Here is a 7,689-nt window from a genome sequence, read left to right as displayed (position 1 = left end):
AAGCGGCTGGTCGTCGAGGCGTGCAAACACTGCTTACGGGGAATGTCTGGGACAGCTGTATTGAGGGCACTGGGACAACATATGTGTGATGGATTCTTCAGCGCTGCAATAGTCGCACGCAGCCCTGTTTGCCCATCTGTTGCGGCAAGCAAAGGCGTTCTTGTAAGGCACCTTAAGCCGCATGCCACAGAGAATGGTTGTGTCAGGTCTGAATGAACTAGATAGAATGGTAAGTCATAGGCACGTATCTACGTTGTGAACACGGGTGTGGAGAAAACAGGGCGTGTTCCACAGAGACTTGACTACATTGTGCACGAGCGTATTAATACTTGCTGTTACGTCGCTTCCTGACAGTGTAATGAGATCCATCACGCCATTTTCGTGCCCGTTCTTTGCTGCATCGTCGGCATGCTCGTTATCGATGATTCCGCAGTGGCCTGGTAATCATTAAAAAGTTACTACTGCCCTATCTATATTACTTGTTGATACAATTCTCTTGTTTTGAGAATTGATACAATTCTCTTGAATTCGTCAATTCGTCATGAGCTGCTCGACGTATTGCCGTTCATCTACACAGAGCCTGTTTTGAATCAGTGAAAATGCACCATTTTAGAGGCGCTTCTTTATGAATGTTGCGGCGGGAAGCAAAATCGCCATGAGACGCTACATGGTCTAACGAATATCATAACTTAACATCATAACATCATATAATATTATAACATCATAACATGAATAATGTCACAATCTTGTCGTGCTCATCGCCAAATCCTTTTCGCAAGACTTGTACCACATATCCGCGGGCACGTATGATACGCAAGTATGCGGGGATTGGTAGTTTTAGTCTACCTGAGAACGTCGAGAAAATAAAATGGTAATTTTAATGTATGCGCGTCAAGAAAAAGCCAACAACGGCAGCATTTACCCAACAAATGCAAAAGATAGTTCTAGAGTTCCCAGCAGGAATCAAACCCCAGCATTTTGCGTGGCAATAGAGTGTTCTACCACAGAGCCATGCCGAGTGTCGGACATACTTTTCAAATGGACCCTAATGTTGGCGATTCGACTATTATATTGTGGTTGCATAGCTGGCTATGTAATTTTATATATATCACATATATACTTCTATCCTACAGTCGTCACGTCGGGCTGAAGTAAATTGTAGTCAGATACTATCCTGTGAAGGTAAAGGGCTTCTATCCTCGCGAGCACCAGTGCTTCATCTAAACTTATCGCTTCTGGGGTTGCTTATACTCACGTTTCTGTTAGATTCGTTGCGCGAAAGCGAACGAATCGCTATATAAACAACTGCGAATGTTTAAGGTATGTCTGTGCATGCGAAATTTGTACTGTTAAGGCGTTTATTAGCCGGCAACCAGCACGAATAGACAATGGCGACAGTCACGGCCAAGCACGGGCTTTCAGCGTGAGCGGCGTCCTTGTTTAGTAGACCCACTAGGAAATACACAAGAGTTCGGAAGCTTCGCTACAGTACATACATTTAGCGTCAAACCATAACGCGTCACTCAGTTAAAAAACTACAACATGGTCCCCTTCCCTCTGCATTCTTCACATAACATGAATTCTCAAGGTGTGTGGGATCTGCGGAATATTATTTATTGGCGAGGCATCAGATATTCAGATGGTATAAATAGGAGTCATAAATGGGTGGTGTGTAGTAAGAATGGTTGTAATACATCTATTAGATTGAAATTTTATTTTTTCATGTCATTGTTGCTCTTGTATTCCTAAGAGTATAATCGAAATGCCCGTAGGCTGTCACACCGGCACAATAATTCGGGGGCGTCATTTGAAGGGTGGTCAGTTGGCAGACGCTCTCTTGCTCGGTTGTGCTAGCCGAACAAGGTAGCAACTACCTTCTGACCATTCTCAGTGTTAACTCGTTAGCACGAAATGAGCCTGGCACGTTTCCTTCATCAGTAAATTCCCCGGACGGCTCCCCCACCCCCACCCGTGACACGATAAATCTACTGAGTTTATGCGACACACGAAGTTTTCGTAAAAATTTGTGGCAACTAGCACACTTGATGATAGCCCTCACAGTACTAATATTAGCTTCACGAACTTTTATGTAGCCACGTAGATCAGATAGATATATATTATTGTGTGCCCTATTCATTCAAAACACTCTTGCTTTTACAAGTTTATTGAATTAGCCAGTGCTTTTGTATCGCACAAATACCGTAACATTGTACGTGAAAAGTTGGTTGGTCTTGTCATTTGCTCGAATTGGCCAGCGCGGCTCCGATTGTTTTCAAAACGTGAATCGCTTTTTGACCGGATGACAAAATTTTCTCCGCGCCAGATAAATGTTGTGACGCGCTCATGTATGTTGTCAAGCGTCCGGCAGAGAAAGTTTCTCAAGTTGCTTTCAGCCGTGATGTAAAAAAAAGTAATTTTGACGACAAGTATTTTTTTTTCTGAACCTAGAAGACTGTGAACGCAACGAGAGTGAGTGACGATGAACGGTCAGCTGCTAAATCACGAGTAACAAGTTGCAGTTCACGTCCCCTAGCGCATTATTGCAGGTCACTTGCAAGTCCATTTTATTGTAATAAATGTATATTATTTTTCAGCGAAGTCAATATAAATGCATGGCTTTTCTTGTGCATTGTAGCGCAGTTTCTGGGGATATTATGCAGCACCGCGTGCCACCAACACACTCGAGCTCGACCAGTGAAGCAAAACAGTTGAAGCAACGAAGCTTGCATTTACGGCTACAATTCAAGCAGCTCTGCTCAATTCTCCTCTACTACCAGCACCTTGCAAATAAAAATTTTACTATTTTCAAGTTTCGAAAAGCATACGCGTGCATTCTCGATATTCATACTTTGATCGAGCTGATTAAACCTACAACATCCGAGTGCAGTGCACACGGCTAGTGCATGAGCATGGCTGTGACACAAGTGATCCTTGGTGGGGTAGTAAATGCTTTTGTTCTGTTTCATTAAAAAAACAACTCAATGTTCTCGACAGCTGAAGCAATCACGATGGCGTAATATGTCTGCGAACCATCACCACGTCAAACGTTCTGTTTCGTGTGGCATGCATCGTTGACGCTGCTCGCTAGCGGCCTAATACTAAAGCAAGTCCGTCAGGCAGGCTTGGTACATACGACCTCAGAGTGCCGTTCAGTTCATAAGTCTGTTTTAGTTAGTGCGCTTTTCTGTAGCACGCACAGGATTTTGCAAAGCGTCGTTCATGCACGGTGATGGAGCTGATATATTACATTTTACTCCTTGGTCAATAATCAGGTACTGAGCTTCCCCAGTAGTTTTTAAAAGCATCCTTGTCTGGTATATACTTCATTGCCGCTCATGACTTTATTTCGTGAAATTGACACAGGCCGCACGTACGCACGTCATATTCATTCCTATACTAAGAAACTGATTGACCATCATCCTAATGCCATCTGAAATCATACAAGGCACCACCTATAGTTAGTGGGCTTTGCGAACAGCCCGCTTTGGAGAATGAAAAGTGCTGTTATTTTGTCCTCTTTTTTCATGTTCCGTTTTCTCGCTTTTGCATTTCCAGCATGTGGAGTGAACACGCCCAAGCACCACCTTTAGGAATAAGCGTTGTTCAAAGTCGCCGCTGGAGTTTTCGCTTCTTTATATGTCTCGCCTTAGCACTGTTTTTCCGAAGATCATCTTAGTGAACATGTCAATTTCTGTAGTTCTAATAAGTACGCGTCTGCGAATATTTGAACACTTCAAATATTCTATTTTAATTTAAATCGTTGCAAATATCAAAGTACTCGATACGAACCTTTAGGTGCAAATTATTAACTACCTAACCTCCAAGCGTTTTCACTGAAGTACATCAGGGCTATATCGCGAATACACTTTTTCAACAAAAATCTGCGATGCTGTGAAGACCCACTTCAAGTTTAAATGAATATTTTATTTTTACAAAGATTCTTTGCTTTTTTAGTTTACAGCATGTTACACCACCTTTTAAGCTCCAAGTATTGTACATTTCAAAGGGTAACGTTAAAACATGTTATCACTTGAATTCCACCGAAAGTAAAATGCTCTTTGTATCCAGAGTGACTTACGCTTCCTTGAACAAAAAAACAAACACTTGAACATGCCTTGTTTCAATTAAAAGCCTGGCTGATTCCCCTAACTAGGAATCGGTGCAACAAGAAAACGAAGCGTGTCTTCACAGAGGTATATGGACAATCATTGCACATTGTTTTATCAGCAGCTACAAATTGCAAAGTGCGGAACGGCAAGCCGCTCCAAACTTGTTAACACACCACAAGCAGAAGGCACGCACGAAATGGGCATACACAAGACGAGCACAGACTTGCAACTGTCACAGCTTGACACTTAAAGGGTGCTGTTCAAAGAGAAAAAAAAGAGAAATGTGAGGAGCGCACGTGTATACACTGGACAAGCGTGAACAACTGTCACAATTCTACCTGCGTCGTGTGTCAGCAGCGCGCTTTTTCTTAAACGCGGCCGCGGTAGCAAACGAAGTGAATTTTATGCTCTCTTGAATCACGAATCAGATAAGCCCGCGGAAAGGAGAGACAACGCATAGAGGTGGCTTTCGGTAGCGCACCGACGCAAGGTGGTTACGCCATCTCGCTACTGATAACGAAAATGCGCTAACGTTTCGAAGCTCCAAAGACTGCCAAACTGTGTATGGTATACATTACCGTTGCTTATCGTTAGCACCCTCGGCAACGTACGCTTCGTGACGCTCTGCTTTGCAAGGCGCGCTGCAGATCGAGAGGCGGTTTGACGCCATGCGTCAGAATCTTTCCTTTTTGTTGTTCTTTAGCAGTCTGTTAGTACACATTTTACAACGTCATACTTGTGACGCAAATTTCAGCGGATACATGCCGAACCCTGGCATGAAACTTTTTTGTGTCAAAAAATATTGTGTAGCTTAGTTCGCTCGTGACAAACATGACTATTTTTAGGAGTGAAGCTCCTTAAACCGTGGGCTGAGCATCCCATCATAATCATATGTAGCCACCTCTCGTTACTTCTCGAAACGGCCGTTGAAGGTGGTATTTGTACATATAACGAAATGCATATACGCTCAAAAATGCAAATTGTACGATACTGAGGAACGTTACTTGCAGTATATTAAATACTAAAAATCACAGCATATCCATGGAGTGAATTATGATGAGTTGGGCGAAGCATTGGCCATACCGTCCGTGCTTTCTACCGTGCGTTCATTTTTGCTTCTGTCCATCTATGCGTTCGTTCATCCATATGTGTCCATTCATGCGTACATCCATTCATCCGTCCGCCCATCCATCCGCCCGCCCGTTCGTACGTCCATGCGTCCGTCCCTGCGTTCGTCAATGCATGCATCCATCCGTCCATCCGTGGGCCCATCTATTAATCTTTGCGACCATTCATGAATCCGTCCATTCGTCCATACGTCTATGCGTTTGTCTACCCGTCCGTCCTCTCGTGCGTCCATCCTTGCGTCCATCCCTGCTGTCACTAGTACCTTTAATTCGGGAGGCGATCGCCGGGCTAATTCCAAAAACCGAAGTATCGGCCCCTCGAACCGCACCACGAAAGCATGGACAATTTAGAAGTGGTCCTATTTGGCGCGGCAGCGGACGCCGGCTGTTGCCCAAAAAACAAGTCAGAGCCGAGAGTTGATAAACAAAACAAAAATATATTCTCAATTATGGCAGATCAAAAACAATACACAAGAATGCACACTCCACAATAGTTGCATACAATATGTCACCAATCAAACAACGTACTACACAGTACAATCAGCCACACTCGAAACAACGAACACAGTCAACAATACGCACTACAATGCAGTCGCGTGCATTGAATAACCAAGACACTTAAAGACTAAAGAGATAAAAACCTATTAAGTCCAAAGTTCTTGAAACAAAAGTCTGGATGATACTCTTCCGAGAATCACTCACTCAAAGTGCAGCGTTGTTGTCGTTCCGCTGCCCCCGAAGTTTCTCTTCCAAAAAACCTCGCGTCTTCAATTGGCCGCTCTCTAAGTTTCAAACTTCTTCGCATGAAACACGTCGGCTGCCCACACGCAGTTTGCCACGCGTCTTCGCTCAATAGCGGTAGACACACTCTCTTGCCTGTACCTCGAGTCTTCACCCTTCAGGTGGAAATCCTCTTCTTCTCCTCCTTTGTCACGGAAGACAAAAGGTTTCGCCCACAAGGCGGAACACCCTACTCACTCTGGCGCATACTTTTTTCTTCTCCTGCTTTGTCACTAGCGAAACAGGGTTTATTGGCGTAAGTAGTACTTGCACAGCTGGTCCACTGTGCGGAAAGCGAGCGGCAGACCGACACAGGTAACACAACGCTCGGGGGAACAGCTCGCGCTTGGCTCCTCTTGCTAAAAGCGTGACCCACTGTGGCACATAATCTTTTTCCTCTCTACACTAGGCACAAAACCTTTACCGACGAACGTGGCGAAATAACCCCACGCGCACTGGTGCTAACTTCGTTCTTCTCCTGATCTCCCATCTCTGCTGCTCGGTTAAATACCTTCCGCGCGAGATTCCATAAAATTCTCATCATTTCGTCGGCGCGATGCACAGCGAAGGCTGGGGGAAAGCTCGAGACAGTACGAGGGCCGTCCGCGAAAGATGACGCAACCCTGCATATCCACGCCCCTTTCTATCGAGAACTCTCAGGGCTTGCTCGGCCGCCGATGCGAGGAGGTTCGTTGGCGACCCTCGTTTCCGAGGGGAGAGAACGCGCGCCCGGTGAGTCTTTGGATGCTTGTTCTATTTTTTTTATCGTTCGCCTCTCGGCGCTTTGTCGCGAGAATTTGGTGGCGCGCCCTTATTTGAGCGCTCGGTTTGTGACACTGCCCCTACTTTGAGAATATTATCTCATAATATTCAAAACCACACAAACGAGCGTGAAAAGTCCCCACAATCTCAAAGACTGTAACATAGTCCGTCGCTCATGACACGTCACATTAACAATAGATCACTCAATACAAATGTACATTGTAAATCAGTCTCACAACACATGAAATATAACCACAGGTACATGAGTACAACACTCCATCACATATTCCAAACAATTCAAATGTACAAAATTCTCCCATTACAACATTTGTACAATACTATACATCACATCACCCTAACAAACATTTTGACTCGCTCGACATACAGTTGTTACACAGGATAACACCCACATTCACACAACATATTGCACTCAGTACTGCCAAACACATCCCGATTCAATGTCAGCCCCTATCTCGTGTATTTCGAGCTGCGCTTGCGTCCTTTCTTGCGGTGCTCGCTCGATCTCTTCTTGTTTTTCGTCGTTCTTTTTCGGGGAGCCCTTTCCAACGACGGTATCTGAGGCGGCGTCTCAGCCATCGTGGTCACTTCCGACACTGTTAACGGGTGATAACGTTCAACCGATCCTGTTCGGTCATTCACCCGCTTGTTCATATCACGACATTGTGCCTGGAAGGCCGACTCCATCATCTCTACATGGTTGGTCAGTTGAGGTCAAGCCGACGTAAGTCCAGCTGCCCAGCACGTGAACTCATTCAACACGATCATCTTCTCATTCACTGTCTCTTGCACCGCGGCTTCACCTTGGGCTCGAGTGAGATCCGTCACGGGATGCTCCTCCACTGTATCTCGCGGTCGCTGGGTTGGCGAGGGCTCTATCTTAGGATCTTCTC

The sequence above is a fragment of the Rhipicephalus microplus genome, chromosome 1 (genome assembly GCF_043290135.1).
Source record: "Rhipicephalus microplus isolate Deutch F79 chromosome 1, USDA_Rmic, whole genome shotgun sequence".
NCBI lineage: Eukaryota > Metazoa > Arthropoda > Arachnida > Ixodida > Ixodidae > Rhipicephalus > Rhipicephalus microplus.
Note: the sequence above shows the minus strand (reverse complement) of the source record.